Raw genomic sequence first — 18,385 nt, forward strand, 5'->3', positions numbered from 1 at the left:
TCTTGGGCACTTTGTTTCACTGTGGTTATCCCTACACTTTTCACAATAATATAATTGCTTATAACCTAAGCTAGAAGGACTATTTCCCATTAATAATAATATATAAAGTCAAAAACTTAATGTAGTTACCGCTACCGAATTCAGGATCCTTGCTCCTTTTGTAACCAGAAGTTGTCCTGTATATGATGACCTCTTGCCGTTGTTGATTAAAATTCTTGATGTTATTCCAACGATTAATTATTGTTCTTTCTTTCTGCTCCAGAAGTTGTCCTATATATGATGCCTTCTTGCTTGAAATAACCTTGTTGATTATAATTTTGTTATCGTTTCACTATTTTCCTTCAGTTTATTTAGCTGTTATCCTATTCACAGGATACTTGTTTGCTATTTTTGTTTTAGTCACTAGAGATTTTTTGTCTCTTTTTTTTTAAATGTTCCCGAAACTTCAGATTTTGTTTTAGCTTTTCTCCTATTAAGAGGATACTTGTTTGTTAATTTTTGTTTTAGTCACTAGAGATTTTTTGTCTCTTTTTTTTTTTTTTTAAATGTTCCCGAAACTTCAGATTTTGTTTTAGCTTTTCTCCTATTAAGAGGATACTTGTTTGTTAATTTTTGTTTTAGTCACTAGAGATTTTTGTCTCATAATTTCTCAGATTTTGTTTTAACTTTTTCTCCTATTAAGAGGATACTTGTTTGTTAATTTTGTTTTTGGTAACTTAGAGATTTTTGTCTCTTTTTACTTGTTACCAAAGGAGACTTTAAAAATCTCCGGGCAGGATCGCCACTTAACGTTCGCACGGAGCGCGGAAGGTTTTTAAAAAGTAAACCACCTTGCTTGGTGTTTCAATAATAAGTCTCGTCTCTTTATTCATTCCTTCCTATTTATAACATATTTTCTTACTAATACATTCGTAACCCTAGCTTATATGTGTGAGGCTTAGGATTCTATGTTTATCTTAATTCTATGGAAAGCGGACCGTAAGTGTTAGGTGACGGCCGCTTCCCTCATTGGCAAAGTGTCAATGACATATTTGACACTTTCGCTATTAATACATAAGTGCTTCTATTATTTATTGGGAATTTGTGTGTGGTCTTAAATTATGGTTAAATGTTTACATTATTGGTAATTTGAGTGTGGTCTTAAATTATGGTTAAATGTTTACATTATTGGTAATTTGAGTGTGGTCTTAAATTATGGATTTGTGTGTGGTCTTAAATTATGGTTTTGTGTGTGGTCTTAAATTATGGTTAAATGTTTACATTATTGGTAAGTAGTGTGTGGTATGGGTGGTGTTAACTTGCACAGTAACCTCCAAATAAGCCGTACTCTGGTTTCAGAGTAAGTTTCTAACTTTGCAGCAATATACATATATTTTTGTGCACTTTTTATCAATTATACGTAAAGAAATACACCAATTAAATATTTACCTACTATCAGAGAACAAAAAATATTATTACGTTTCAATTGAATTAATTTTAAGACAAATAATTATAAACATTTCAACACGTCATTTCTCCATTAAGCAAAAACGAACTGTTTTCGTCTGTTATTTTTGGCGCGTTTCTTCTGGCAGTCTGCCATTTCGCCTATCAGCTGTTCAAAATCCCATAATGTGTGAGTGCTGCCAAGTTTTTAAACGTCCTCATGGGCGCGCTCTCTCTCAAAATGAAGAAGTTTCACATCTTATTATCTATGAAGCATGCAGTATGACGCTTATCGTACAGCAGAGTCGTCAAATATCCTGTACGCTTGTAGTTTGTTTTTGATTTTTAGTGTTAGTATTATGTTTTTGAATTGAAAGAATGAAAAGCATTTTTAGACATTCTGTAAAATGTCTGTGTGCGGACAAGCAGGCGTATCTTCACCGTCGATACATTAAAAAATATTGTAGTGCCAATGACGATACGACCCGTGTGCGGAAGCCCTAAATGAATCATGGCCGCTACGGAATGCATTTTGGTCTTGTAGCCGCTAAGGTTAGAATTTCAGTTTTGGAAACATACGCATGTAGAGGCATAAAATGAGTGTGTGCGGTTATATGTACATACGAATATGCATTGTTTTGCGTATGTAAACGACTACGTTTTAGATGCATTTTTTTACATATCTTGCCCATTTGTTTGCATATGTTTGTATATTTACTCTTGAAGTTTTTATATGTAGATATGCCTATGAGCTGTGTTATGAGGCAATTCAATATGGATGGTAGATGTTGTATGTATTCAACACTTTGTAGTATATGTATATACATATGTACATAATAATTTAAAAAGTATAACATCATCTTCCTCTCTGTCTGAAGATCAGACTTTAAGACTCTATAATAATATCTTAAACCAGGGAATTTACCCCCAGGCATGGAAAAATGCAGTAATTATCCCCCTCCCTAAACCAAATGCTACTCCAACAGAGGTCAGTGGGTTCAGACCGATATCGCTACTTAGCTGTCTGGGAAAACTCTTTGAAAAGATTATATCAATGCGTATCTCCTGGCATGCCACAAAATTTAACTTAATAAGTCCACGACAAGTAGGCTTTAAGGCAGGGCAGGGCACAATCGATGCTCTTCTCTTTTTTGAAAACAACGCATCTACTACTCTTTCCAACAGAAATCACCTGTCAGCCCTTAGTATCGACTTCGAAAGAGCCTTCGACCGCGTTGGAGTTCACGTTGTGCTTCGTCAGTTTCAAAATTGGAATCTAGGCGTCAAGTTACTTAACCTGATTAAAGATTTTCTCACCAACCGCAAACTTGTTGCAAACGTTAACAACGCCTACTCTAATTACCATCCTTTGTATAATGGTATAGCTCAAGGGTCTCCACTGTCTGTTATCCTGTTCATGGCAGCCTTCAATGAAGTCAGTATTATAATTAACAAGTACAAAAATGTTTCTCACATTTGCTACGCAGATGATTTATTATTGTTTTCTAAAGTTAATGACTTAAATGCTGTAAAGAAAGACTTCTTAGATATACTCTCAGACATAGCTCGTTGGGGCGAAGTCTCAGGCGCTAAAATCTCTATTAAGAAATGTAAAAACTTCCATATTTGTCGCAAACATAAATGTAATTATTTTAATTTAGTTCATAACGATATACCAATTGTCAATACAACTAGTCTTAAGTTTTTGGGTATAATTTTTGACAAAAAGCTAACATTTAAAGAACATTGTTTAGACTTACGAAAGCAACTGGCTGTCAGACTAAGTATAGTTAAATATTTATCATCAAAACATTGTTTAATTAACCAATCTACTCTTATAAATGTAACCAAAGCTCTTTTACTGTCCAAAATTGATTTTGGTCTCCCGATATATGGCAATTGTGCGAGAAGCAACATTAAGCTTCTGTATTCCCCATATCATACGGCCGTTAGCAGGAGCATACGCGCGTTTCCAAAATCTCCGATAAAATTCGTATTAGTTGAAGCTGGATTACCGTCAATAGAAGAAAGATTTGATGCATGTCTCATGAAACTCATTCCAAAGTTATTTCTGTGCAACAACAACACTTTATATGAAACAGTGTTAACCGAACTTCAACGGAAAAAAACGCCAAAACGGAAATCAACAATTGAACTCATCATCGACTTGGCTAAAGAACTTGGCATATACTCACCAGTAATCTCAGAAAAAGAAGACTTCCCGCCCTGGCACATAAACAAATCTTTTTTCATCTTGGAACTAGAAAAATTCAATAAAAGTGGCACTAGCCCAATAACCTATCAACGCTTATTTTCAGAGCTCACTAACCCTCTACTTGGCGAATGGAACATGATATTTTCTGATGGATCAAAAACTGAGACAAGTACATCCTTCGCAGTCGTGGATTCTTCGGGGAACACTGTCTCAGCAGGCATCCTTCCCCATTTTGCGTCTGTTTACACAGCTGAAGCCACAGCAATCCTGAATGGGCTAATCTCTGTTGAAAACTCAAATCATAAAACAATTATATGCACGGACAGCAGATCAACAATAGCGTCAATACTTAATATAAGAAATAAAACGTATGTTATTTCCCAAATTCGCAACAAACTGATCGGCAATAACAACAACATAAAATTAATGTGGGTACCAGGCCACGCAGGCATTAAAGGGAACGAAATAGCGGACGAACGAGCTAAATTGGCCACCATGGAACCGCTCAAAACATTTAACAAGTTTTCGAAAAAAGACTTCAATAAATATGTAGTCAATCACCTGTTTCAAAAACAATTGGTTACATGGGGATCTATACAGCACCAATACACTACATTTAATCCAAACAGACTAAAACCCGAATATCCATCTTACTGCCGTTGCAATGATGTCAAAATGTTTGTTCGGCTACGGCTTGGGCACACGATTGCAAGCCACTCATATATATTCAACAGAACTAACCGGCCAAACTGCCAGCACTGCCCTACATCACCACTAACATCAATTCATCTTCTCGACAACTGCACACAATTTTCCACAGTAAGGAGCAATATTTTTGGGGACCAAATCCCATCATCACTATTAAAAAATATATGCTACGAAAATATTATAAAAATGTCAGATTACTTAGCACAGACCGATTTAAAGAAACTTATTTAACTAATTTACCATGACTTTACCTAGCTTGCCTGTAATTAATTCATAATTCTTTTTATAACAAATCAGAGAGCCGAAGGTCCTGGCAGCCAGTGCTCCTATTCTCGTGTTAAAATAATTATATTATTATACCACGTTTGTAAATAAATAAATAAATAAATAATAACATATTGCTGGTTAGTATTCAATTCAATTAAATTTGTGATGTTAATCAATGGTTTACAAAGATAATTAAGTTCATTTTCTATTTGAATATTGTTTATTCTAAACAAACACATCCCTGCATTGTCCTCTTAAATTCTGAAAAGCGAAGAAGGCCAATGCAAGAATGATCAACCGTACTAACATCGCTGTACATATGTACGTTTTAGTAATATTTTTTAACTACAAGAGCAAGGACACATCTCAGTGACGACATACCAACTATAAAAATATATTTGAAAGGCCCGAAACGGATAGGTAGGTAAAAAGCGTAAACAGGTTAATATAAATATTATTGTTAATAAATTTATAACCAAAATAATAATAAAAAATATCATATCATTGACATACGCCGACATTTTTTCGTTCGAGCCGGATAGGAAATTATCTAAAAAACAAAAAAAAAAACCCAAACAGTGGAAACATTTGCATAAGCTGCATATAAGCAGAAGCTACCAACAACCTATAATACACAAGCAACTCAATCTTAAATAAAAACCCACACGGAAAACTGTATATACGACCCAAAGTTTTCGAAGTTCTCAATTTTAATTAATTAATTCAATTAATTAAGTTAGCTAGAATCGCTAGTTACTTGCTATATATACAGGGTGAACGATATGAAGTGTTACCAACTTCACACTGCTTGTATCTGTAAAACAGCTCATGACATCAACGTCAAAATTGTTCTAATGACAGTTCAATACAGGTATACATTATAAGCCATCAAAAGCATTTGCGTCTCAGTTTTGTTTTTTTGTGATGGAATTCAAACGTAATTGTGTGATTGCGTTATATTTGGCTGGAAAATCACAACCAGCCATTGTTCGTGAGCTCGGTCACCTCAAAGTGAATAAAATGTTTGTGTATCACACTATAAAACGTTACAATGATACTGGTAGCATTGCGAAACCCTGTGGAGGTGGACCAAAAAAAACCGCAACAACGCCAGAAATGGTTCGGAAAGTGAAGGCTCGACTTGAACGAAATCCACGTCGAAGTGGAAGAAAAATGGCCAAAGAACTGAAAATATCACAAGACAGCATTCGACGCATATTGAAAAATGAGCTAAAGGTCAATTTCCCAATTGAGCAGTTCATAAACACTCAAAACGATCGTTTTTACTTGAACGAACGCTCATACGAGAATTTGAGCCTACTTATGGCCACTGGAAGCTATTTCCCATCGCAAGTAATGATTTGGGCCGCAGTGACCGCTGATGAACGCTCTCCAATCGTTTTTATCGAGCCTGGTGTCAAAGTGAATGCGACTTATTATCGGGAAAATGTTTTAGAAGCTGCTTTAGAGTCGTGGACACGCAAACATTCCGGTCGAAGACCATGGACGTTCCAACAGGACTCGGCACCGTCTCATAAAGCTCCTGTGAACCAAGAATGGTTAAAAAATCATGTTCCACACTTCATTTCGTCCACACAATGGCTTTCAATGGCTTTCGAATTCACCAGACGCAAACCCGATGGACTATTCCATCTAGTCCATTTTGGAGAGCAAGGTGAGGACTAAAAATAATTATACGAGAATGGGCCAAAATACCTCAAGATCACATTCGTGCAGCATGCAACTAACTTTTTGACCGTTTCAAGGCTATAGTCAAGGCAAAAGGTGGTCATATCGAGCTGAAGTGAATATATGTTGACATTGTAATCATTTTTTAGTAATAATAAAAAAATAATCAATAAAAACTAATTTCACACAAAAAAGTTATGGTGTTTTGAATAGGTAACATTTCATATCACCCTGTATATTCTGCTTTGCCCTTTTTTACATATGTACATATTTACCGAAATAGAGCAGCATAACATACCAGTTGCTCTGTTGGCGAAGATTATTGTATATTGTAAATATATAACAATATATGAAATATATAATATATACGAATATACATTCCCGCACTTATATTAATGTAAAGCAATCCACTCCGCCTAATAAGTAGTTTGTGCCAATATAACCGGTTAACCCATTTAATACTTACAAAATAAAATACCCAGCAAGAAAATGGAAACAGTGACCCAGTAGGAAAAATTTACAAAAACCCTGCAGGAAAATTTGGAAACTTATAATAAGTTGCCTTTAGGGTATACAAATAAAATTGGTATCTTTACCATTCATTATTAACCCTCGACCCTAACAGAAACAAAAGGTATCCACCGCAAAACAAAACAAAAAAAATTATTTTGTGAGATTTGGAATTCAAAGGCTCCCTTGAACTTAAGTTTCCAATTAGTATACGAACTCAATTCAAAATCAGAATGTGGACATTCTAAAGAGCCCGAACCCTTCCCAAAAAATCAAGGAGAGACGTTCAGAGGTCCCGATGATGGAGTTTGCACCCACAGTCCATCTACCCCCATGCGACAGGGACATATTTTACGGAGATTATGTCACATGGCCTACATTTAGAGACATGTTCACAGCTGTTTATATCCAGAACCCAAGGATAAGTAATGTCGAAAGACACTTCCACTTAAACCAAAAGGCCCGAAGCAAAGCACGAGAAACAGTTAAAGACGCACCCCTTACGAACGATGGTTTCATATATACAATCATGGAAAAACTTAGTTGTCCAATATGAAAACAAGAGAATGCAGGTGAATACTCAACTAAAAACCCTTTTTAATCTGCCACAAGTAACCCAAGAGACAGGAAACTACAATAAAACCCTACAAAGAACGGTTAACAGTTCTCTGACAAACCTAACGAATCTCGGGATAGACACAATAAACTGGGATCCGGTCCTAATATTCCTTTGTAGATCAAAACTACCTAAGGAAACCCTGGAAGCCTTTGAATACACCCTCGAAGATAGCTCTAAAATAGCCTCATGGACGATTTTCGATAGTTTTTTGACCCATAAATAGAAAACTTTAGAATAAGTAGGGAATTTTAAAACTTCAGTGTCAAAAAATCCACCCATCCCACCCCAATACAATAAAGAAATGCGATGAAAAACGATGCAACACTTTTCACGCCAACGTATACAAAAACCCGATAACAGAACAGTCAAAACAAAAAAAAAAAAAAAAAACAAACCGAGCCTAATTTCACAAAATTAAAAACAAAAACACTGCAAAATATGCAAAAAAAAAAACCATACGCCATTCGTGAATGCTATAAGTTCCTTGCAATGAATGTAGAAACGCGTTTATCTACTATCAAAAAGTACGGGTATTGTTACAACTGCTTAATAATGTCGCATTGCTTCAAAGACTGCAAAAGCAAATACTCCTGCAGAAAATGCAACAGGAAACATAATACCCTGCTACATAGAGACTCAGTCGCTCGAACCCAATCCCTCCCGGAAGGATCAAGGTACTCAAGTTCGACTCCTGATACCAGCTCCGATACCTCCACAAAAACTCAAACCCAAAAAATACAGTCCACTCTATCGACAACCCAAAACCCATTCAACGCAATAGGAAGCAGATTTTATTAGGTATGGTTCACGTAGAATACAAAGATTTACAGCAAGAGCACTTATCGAGTCGGGATCCGAAGATACGTTTATAGCTAAAAATCTACAACAAAATCTCGATATACCCACACACTCTATGGCAGCCCAAGTTACTGGATTAAATAATGCAGTTTCAGCAACACCAACAAAGATGTGCGTACTTTAGCATATCGACGCAAGCATTTATTCTAAACAGTCTCACGGATAATTTACTTTCATACCCAATCGACCCAAAGCTCTGCCTTGAAGAGCTTGGTTTTACACTAGCAGATCCCCAATTCCACAAACCTAGACCCGTGGACATATTAACTGGTACACATATAAATGGTCACATCTATACCCCAAAAATTATACTAGGAGGAGTAAACGGAAATATTATAGGTTCACTCCTAGCCCAAAAGAATTTTGATGGATTCTATCCGGTTCCGTACCCAGATCATCTCAGTCTCCAAATTTAGTCTCTCTTTACAATAAAATCAGTCCGTATAATTTACTCACACGTTGTTGGGAGATAAAGGAAGTTCCCAGAAAGCCGTTGGTCTCCCCACCAGACACACTTTGCGAATAAATCTATCAAAAAACTACACGTCGAAATCCCAACGGACGCTTTTTAGTAACTCTACCCTACACGGACCCTTAAAGCATCGAAATTGGGGAATCAAGACACATAGTACTAGCTCAATACCTCAGAAATGAAAGGTTATTTCATAAAAGGCCCGAGGTCAGACGGAATACGATAAAGCAATTACCGAATACCTGGAACTTGGTCACATGAAGAAAGTTGAATATACGCCAGCGGATAAAACAACTTCATATTACTTACCACATCACGCGGTCATTAAACCCGACCGCATAACAAAAAAGTAACGTCGTATTTAATGCATCAAGCCCCACATCGAATCAAAAGAGCATCACTGACATTTTACATAGTGGACCCACGCTTCAAAAGGACTTAATTCTTCTAATTCTAAAATTGAGGCTTTTGCGATTTGTTTTCAACGCGGATTTTCAAAAAATATATCGACAGATACTTGTCGACCTAAAACACACCCGTTTCCAAAGGATACTCTTCAGAAAATCTATCGAAGACCCAATAGAAGACTTTGAGCTTCAAACCGTTGCATTCGGTATAAATTGCGCATCATATTTAACCGTTCGAACCCTATTAAAGCTAGCCCATGATGTCCAAGATACACACCCTATTGCATCAAACATTTTCCGAAAAGAAAGGTACGTAGACGGTGTCTTAACAGTAACTCACGACCTATCAACTGCTAAAAGAGCTAGAAATGAATTAATTTCTGCCCTAGAAGTCCGCTGGATTTGCCTACACAAATGGGCCTCAAATGGCACGGAAATATTAATTGATCTTCCTCAGTAAAATAAATTAGCAAGGAATCACTGAATTTATCCGAGTTCGACAACACCAAAACCCTAGGTGTTCGATGGAACTCTAAAAAAGATTCATTTTTATTTCTCGTCAACCCAATCGAGATTAAACCCAACTACACCAAACGCGAAATTTTATCAGCTATGGCAAAATTATTTTACCGCGCCGGATGGCTCAGTCCAGTAATAACAACGGCAAAAATTATTATTATCAACAAATATGGCTTGATAAATCCGACTGGGACGAAAGTCTGAAGCAACTCACGCCTGATAGATGGCTCAATTTCGTCAAAGACCACGAAAAGGGAAATAACATCGAAATACCCCGATGGACTCATTTCTCGTTATCAGCAACCATCGAATTTCATAGATTTTCCGATGCCGAGAAAGGTTATGTTGCAACCCTTTATATTTGAGTCACTATCGAAACCGAAGTATAAGCCACCCTGTTAGTTTCGAAAACAAGAGTTGCCCCAATCAAAAGCATATCGCTGTCAAGGTTAGAACCCTGTGGAGCCGTTCTACTAGCTTATCATGTGGACACTTCTTCTTCTTAATTGGTGCTATAACCGCTTACGCGATTTTGGCCGAGTTTAACAAAGCGCGCCAGTCGTTTCTTTCTCGTCCTAACCGGCGCCAGTTGGACACATCAAGTGAATCCAAGTCCTTCTCCACCTGATCTTTCCAACGCAGAGGAGGCCGCCCTCTTCCTCTGCTACCACCAGCTGGTACCGCATCGAATACTTCCAAAGCCGGAGCGTTTATATCCATTCGGACGACATGACCCAGCCAACGTAGCCGCTGGATCTTTATTCGCTGCACTATGTCTATGTCGTCATAAAGCTCATACAGCTCATCGTTCCATCGTTCCATCGTCTGCGATATTCGCCATTGCCAACGTGCAAAGGTACAAAAATCTTACGCAGAATCTTTCTCTCGAACACTCCAAGCGTCGCTTCATCGGATGTTGTCTTCGTCCAAGCTTCTGCGCCATACGTTAGGACGGGCATGATGAGAGTCTTGTAGAGTGTTAGTTTTGTTCGACGAGAGAGGACTTTACTGCTCAGTTGCCTACTTAGTCCAAAGTAGCACTTGTTGGCAAGAGAGATTCTACGTTGGATTTCAAGGCTGACATTGTTATCGGTGTTAATGCTGGTTCCTAAATAGACGAAGTCTTTTACAACCTCGAAATTATAACTGTCTACAGTGACGTGGGTGCCGATACGCGAGTGCGCCGACTGTTTGTTTGAAGACAGGAGGTACTTCGTTTTGTCCTCGTTCACCACCAAACCCATTCGCTTTGCCTCTTTATCCAGTTTGGAGAAGGCAGAACTAACAGCGCGGTTGTTAAGGCCGATGATGTCAATATCATCGGCATACGCCAGCAATTGCACGCTCTTATAAAAAATTGTGCCTGAGCTATTAAGTTCTGCGGCTCGTACGATGCTCTCCAACATCAGGTTAAAGAAGTCACACGACAGCGAGTCACCCTGTCTGAAACCTCGTTTGGTATCAAACGGCTCGGAGAGGTGCTTCCCAATTCTGACGGCGCTGCTGGTGTTGAGCAACGTCATCCTACATAGCCGTATTAGTTTTGCGGGGATACCAAATTCAGACATCGCGGCATACAGGTAACTCCTTTCCGTACTGTCGAATGCAGCTTTGAAGTCGACGAAAAGATGGTGTGTGTCGATTCTCCTTTCATGGGTCTTTTCCAAGATTTGGCGTATTGTGAATGTGGACACTACTCTACCCCAATTAAGCTTAGAGCAATACAGAAGCTATTTTTGGACGGACTCAACCATAATTCTATCGTGGTTAGGCAAACCGCCATGTTCTTGGGACACACCACCATTATGGAACATGTTGGAGTGAATAACTGGCGCCATGTCGAAAGCCATGACAATCCCGCAGTTTTGGCAAGCCGAAGATGTACGCCGATGGAACTTCTGAGCTGCGAACTCTGATGGCATGGATCCAAATGGTTAAGATTCGAACAAGAACAGTGGCCAAAAACTCGGAACCCCTATACCACAACAATGGAAATCAAACCCGTAAAGACATTCGCAATAAAGACCCAAGAGGATATACTAGAAAGATTATCTTCACTACCCAAAAGCTATTCGAGTAGTTGCGTATTTATTCAGGTTCTACTCAAATGCCTCACGCAGGAGACGTGAATGCCAATATTTAAGCCAAGAAATAACTCCAAGTGAATTTAAAGCGATGCGAATAAAACTGATTATTATAACCAAAAAAATCATTTCTCAGAAAAGATCATTATTGACACTTAACCCATCAGTGAACTTGAACAAAATCATGCGAGTTGACGGGCGATTAAGCAACTCTCCCGCTTTGTCAAATAACGACAGACAAATGGCAAATTTATTTACCCGATTTACGCACACGATGGAAATCAACTGGTTCTGCGACTCATGCGAACAGAGTTTTGGGTACCAAAAATAAGGACCCTCATAAAATCAGTGATCCATAATTCCAAAACTTGTATATTACACAAGAGGACACAACACACACAAATAACAGCGGCACTCCCAGCTGAGAGGACAACCCTAACCTATTCATTTGCCGTCGCAGGAATAGATTTCGCAGCACCTTATGATAATAAAAATTACACTGGAAGAGCATGCCTAATAACTAAAGGATGCGTCTGTATATTCGTATACTTCGCAACTAAGGTCATACATCTCGAACTTGTCAGCAATCTTACGACGCATTCATGGCCGCATTTGCACTTTTCTTTTTCAGGCGCGGGTGTCCCTCCAATCCCTACTCGGACAACGGAACAAACTTGAACTCTCGTCCATTAAGTCCCTCAAATGATGACCCAACAAATTTAGAACCCTTAGCACCAGGACACTTTTTAATAGGTACGCCACTATTAACACCCGCCGAACCCAACTTAAAAGATACTAAATTAAGTATGATAAACAGATGGAAAAAATTTAAAGCCCTTCATCAACATTTTTCTAACAGATGAAAAGAAGAATACCTCAAGGAACTCCACAAGCGATATACCTGGAAATACCCTCAACGCAACACCGAAGTTGAAGACTTAGTCGTCAGCAGAAACCAAAATCTGCCTCCAAACGAATGGAAAGTAGGCCGAATAAAGTAGGTGTACTTCGGTTCAGATAATAGGACCCGAGTTGGCATTCATCCGCATAAAACTAGATGACAAATGGGACAAGGTCAAAGCCCTAATCAATCCGACCCAAAAAATAACCACCATCGGCTCAGAATTAGTGAGAAGATTGAGGTTGCCGATAACATATTTAAACGAATATCGTATCTGCAACCTCAAAATCGGGTCACTAACCGACAAGCAACTGCGACTAGAGGCTCACGCCTTAATCTCGAAAAATTTACCCACACGACCCTATGAGCAGGACATACGTCACGAGATTCGAAAACGTTTCGATCTTTTAGTCCTCGCTGACCCATCTTTCAACAAGAAAGACCAGGTAATGATAAAACTTGGAGCCGATATATATCCACAAATCATAAAATCCGGCATTATCCACCCCGACAATGGCACAATTGTCGCCCGAAACACCGCACTTGGATGGACTCTAATTAGAAACATTAATTAGACCCTAAGTAAACTAAACACCTCAAACAATTACACAATAATTATACCAGTTATTTTACACCAAATTAACCCATTATTATTCGCAGGTACTGCAAGGCGGCCGGGATGTTTATTCTAAACAAACATATCCCTGCATTGTCCTCTTAAATTCTGAAAAGCGAAAGAAGGACAATGCAGGAATGAGCAACCGCACTAACATCGCTATACATTTTGGTTATTATTTTAACTACAAGCGCAAGGACACATCTCAGTGACACCATATCAACTATTAAAGTATATTCAACAAGCCTGAAACGGATAAATAGAAAAAAGCGTAAACAGGCTAATATAGATATTACTGTTAATAAATTTATAACCAATACACACCCACACACGCTTGTACACACACACCCTACTATATATAATAATAAAATATAAAGAATTTAACCAACCCTATTTTTCCTTATTTCGGAATCGCTCACATATCGTCGACATACCCCGACATTTCGCGTTCTCCTGGGCCTTAAGTGCAGCCTGGCTGTCACTGAAAGCTCCAATCTGTATCTCGTTCCATTTCCTCCCGATTATCCATACGGCTACTTTCCGGATGGCAAAAATTTCCGTTTGGAAAACAGTTGCCATTTCCCCCATAGCATGGTGATACTTATTACTATCGTTTAAGTACCATCCGGCTCCAGACCCTATTTCATTCTTGGACCCATCGGTAAAGAAATTATCCGTCAAACGTCCCTGCATGCATTCTGGATTGCGTCATTGCTTACGCAGTGGAAATCTGATATAAAATTTCCTTCCAAATGAAACTATGGGAATCAGGTCGTCTTTAGTTGGCAAGAACAATGAATACTGCTCAGATAGCAACTAAGAGATTCCTCTGTGTTCCGGAGTTCCGTCTTTGTGCAGGGAACCATGTTTATGGAGTCTTCACATTGCTTTTATTCCCTCTTGTTGTATCTTAAGACCCAAGGGGAGCAAATCAAGCATAGGATTTATTGCACCCGTAATGCATAAACATACACTTCTTTGCAGCCTGTATAGTTTCCGGAGTGTGGACTTAACCATGCTCCGTCGCCACCGGACCACAGAAGTGATGATTGGTTAGATAAGTGCTGTGTATGTCCATGGGACCACAGCAATGAAACGTGTGTCTCTCAAGTCAGCTTCTTATCCAAGATTACTCCTAGATATTAAACTTCATCGGAAACACCAAGTGTCACACCTTTATGTGGTGGAAGACTAAGTCCATCCAATTTCCGTTTTCTCCTGAACAAGACAATGGTGGTTTTGTTCGGATTGGCGGAAATTTGTCTCGTGCGCCAGTCATCGATTTTCTCCAGAATTCTCTGCACTTTCGTGCAAAGCCTTCCTAGGGATTTATTACATGTTAGCGCACACACATCGTCCGCATATGCTTGAACATGCATCTCCGCTAGTAGAGAGTCTACGACTAAGCACCACAACAGCGGAGAAAGAATACACTCTTGGGGACATCCACGCTTAGCCCTGACGGTGATTAGTTCGTCACTGTTCTTCCCAGCGGTTAACAGCTTCTCAGAAAGCATGGAATATATCCATCTTACAATGGTTTGATTAACTCCATGTCGTTCGGCAGAGGAACATATTGAGCCAAAAGTGCCATCATCAAAAGCCCCTCATTGTCCAAGAACACGCCCATTGTGGTGTATTGCCAATTGCAAGACAGGCTGTGTAGATCCTTTTCAGGGCCTCAATCAGCCTGTCTCCTCCTTTCTCAAGCATTGTTAGATATATTCCATAAGTTCTTCAAGAGAAGATAAGGAAAAGCTTATCGATTCTTTGTACGTGGAGGCTCCACCGTCGCTACCGTTATTATTCTTGCCACCCTATACTTCAGAAAAGGGGTTTCGGGGAGAGCATTAAACGTTTCCGATTTGGAAATAGTGTATGAACCATCAGGTTTTCCAATGGAATCCAGCCTTACTGAGCAGTTTAGATGAAGAAATTTCCAAAGGATTCAAGTTTGACTTTCCGTACTTTTTTCTGACAGTCTCTCTTAGTTCCCTCGAAGGAGGTGGCTGTACAGAGTCGTAGAGTAGGTAGGCCAGAACTATGATACTTTCGACACTGTTCCCACTCTTCAAGTACTTTATTTTTGGAAGAACGACATCTCCGGAGCATAGCTCTTTTAACATCGTGTGTTCGATCAACCTTGGCATGATAATAATGAGTACATGCTCGCGGCCTCACACTCCCTTCATAATGAAGTATTCGTCCCCAGGACATAGCACCTAGACCACATATACGCTTGTGACATACCCATGGTTCTTGTTTTAGTATTATGTGTGGGCTTGTTTGCAGTTTTGCATGCCGACGGCACATGAGATGCTGCAGATTTATCTGCTTAAATATTATTTCAGTCATGAGACTGAGTGTACTTATGGTTTGTCCTCCAACCTGTCCTGGACTCGAAAATAGATTCGCCCCAGATGTAGGTGAGGATGGCACCCGTACTTCGACTTAAGGATCTTGAGAGACCCAAGATCGATACCCACTACCAGGTGGGAACTCGCCTCCGAAGTGGTAGCGGATTTCTGCCTGGTGCACGAGTATACTCTCTAGAGAGTCGTGTCAAGATCTTTGTTCTGAACACGGATACATGTGAGGAGCTCTGCTAAACATCAGGAAGGACCCGGAATCCAGACACTCGCTCCTACTAGCCTTTCTTTGCTACTCTCAACAAGAATGAACTTGCTGTTTTCGCAGGCTGGAATTTTTGATATCTCCTTTTCCAGCCATTCTACATCGAATTATAAAACGTTATCACGTCAAAATTATTACACGTCGTGCATAGCCATTAAACCATTCGCTGCCAAGCCTAAATTAAATGAAGTCATTCCCATTGCCATTTATATTTTGAGTGGTATTGTTTACCAAAATCCTTCTATTTCTTGGTAAGAGCATATATGTATATGTATTATCATACATAACCATTTACAAGCAGAAAAGCAAAGACGAGTATACTCGTCGTTGGCAATGGTAAGGCAAGGGGCCTCGATATCATTTTTCGTATTTGGGTACGTTTTAGTAGAAAAACAAATAATAAATCAAAAATGCAATAAAACGACGCAACATTCTGTAAATTGGCAACACTTAGAAATTCACTATTGTCGATTACAGTGTCTCAGCAGATAACGGGATAATGTAGTGCCGCGTATTTTGATTTCACTTCGAGCTGAGTAACTGCAACATCTCTTATCAGTAATCACAATAGTTTTGTGGAGTTCAGATTAACAAACTATTAGTTGTGAAATAAAATTTTGAGCGAATTTTGCTCAGTCATATCACACATTGTTGTACATATTAGGTATACTTTTAAAGTGAAAATTCTCAATGGTTATATAGCTTATAATTATTTATTTTATCTCTTGTACAATTCAATTTAGTTATAATTGACGACGATATATCAACTGGCAGGAAAATGAAGATGAAGTTCCTAATACTTCTATCAATGTGCAATCTATAAATGAAGATACCAGCAGTGGTAATATGTGGACAGAAGTGGAAAGAGAACCTCCAGTTTTTGAATTCGAGGGACGATCAAATCGTAAAGGTAATCCGAAAGAATTGGTCAAACAAAATCTGAAGTAGGGCGAGTACAGTTGGAAGCGACCCGAATCGGTCGTTGTTTGTAAGTGGAGAGATAAAAGAGACGTATTTACTATATGAAATTTGCTCAAAGCTGAGATGGTTGAAATTGCTAACAGAAATAGACAAGTCTCCATCAAACCCAATATTGTATTGTGGTATAAAAAATAGCTGTACACGTCATGAAAATGGCTGCGCATAATGCATATGTATATATCTTATAGTTAGCAACCGAACGCAGAAAATGAAGAAAAAAAGAAGTTATACAATATTGGCTAAATGGAAGCCAAGATGCAGTCATTCAATCTCATCAATCTACGTCAATCATACCAGAGGAACAAATTTCTATTCATTATCTTGATTCTATTCCTCCTACACCAAAACAGAATAACCCAACTCGCAAATGTAGAGTTTGTGCAACGAAAAAAATTTAAAAGGAGACTCGATATTACTGTCGGAGCTGTCCTAATAAATCTCCATTATGTATTGGACTATGCTACAAATCCTCTCATGAAGATAATGTATTATATTGTATGTGATTTTGTTGCTAAACAATTTTGTTACAAATACGCGATCTAGTTGATTTTTGCCTCAAAGATCATTCTCTCTAAGAAATAAAGTATTATTTTTGTAAACAATTTTATTTCTAGTATTTTATTCTCTAAATACTAATATATATGTTTGTGGCCACAAAAATGAGCCTGCATGTTATAATATATTTAAAGTAAGACGAGTATACTCGTCTTGGCAATGCGTGACACTCTGCCAAAGACGAGTATACTCGACCTTGGCAGCGAATGCGTTATATTTTATTAGTGAATTCAGTACTTCCATTCGCCACTTTTCAGGAAGGAACAACATAGTTCCAGATTTGCTCTCGAGAGTCAAGTCTTTTGTGGGTAACTGCCGTGCATGTAAGAAAGCCAATGTTCATCGTCACACACGATCACTAATCGAACATTGCGACAGCAGATGTGATCGCTTTGATCAAATCAACATCCCATTGCGGAAATTTCTGCCGAAATGGCTGCGAACTCTTTGTTATCATTGTGGATCTCTCACTTTGGCGTACCTAGTAGGACAGTTTTTCGCCGAACGAGCCACAAAGACTTTATGACTTTATCACTTCATTAAAACAATCGTTAAACAAAGTGAAACCTCGTGAGACATTTTTTCATGATTCGTCGTCAGTTTTCATACATCCAGAGCTGCATAAAAAAACGTTTGTTGTTTGGCCCATTTAAGTTTTATTTAGAGTATACACACTTTAACTGTTGTACCTACACGTTGCGCAATGAGTTGGATTTACTATATGCGTTCTTACATGATATTTAACGCGTTATCCAACTTCATCATTCTCACACTCGTCGTGTTGAAAATTTCGCGAAAGGCAGGAGTCATGTGGAATTAGTTCCATAATAATAACTGATGAAATTTCATTTCATTTGTTTTTCTAAAGTTGTATTGACCTTACCAGACGACTCAGACAATCGATTAGTAAATTCTTATCCTATTA

General features: G+C 38.5%; 1 long non-coding RNA gene across 2 annotated transcripts; it reads left to right on the top strand.

The window, feature by feature from the left end:
- Positions 1 to 16,494: 16,494 nt before the first annotated feature.
- On the top strand, positions 16,495 to 17,512 carry LOC129249940 (uncharacterized). 2 transcript variants are annotated; one of them, XR_008582750.1, is made up of 2 exons: positions 16,495 to 16,577; positions 16,668 to 17,512. It is a non-coding gene; the product is annotated as an uncharacterized LOC129249940 (long non-coding RNA). The 2 variants fall into 2 exon arrangements; XR_008582751.1 differs by having other exon boundaries at positions 16,501 to 16,588.
- The last annotated feature ends 873 nt before the right edge of the window (positions 17,513 to 18,385 follow it).

The sequence above is a fragment of the Anastrepha obliqua genome, chromosome 6, assembly GCF_027943255.1.
Source record: "Anastrepha obliqua isolate idAnaObli1 chromosome 6, idAnaObli1_1.0, whole genome shotgun sequence".
Classification (NCBI taxonomy): Eukaryota; Metazoa; Arthropoda; class Insecta; order Diptera; family Tephritidae; genus Anastrepha; species Anastrepha obliqua.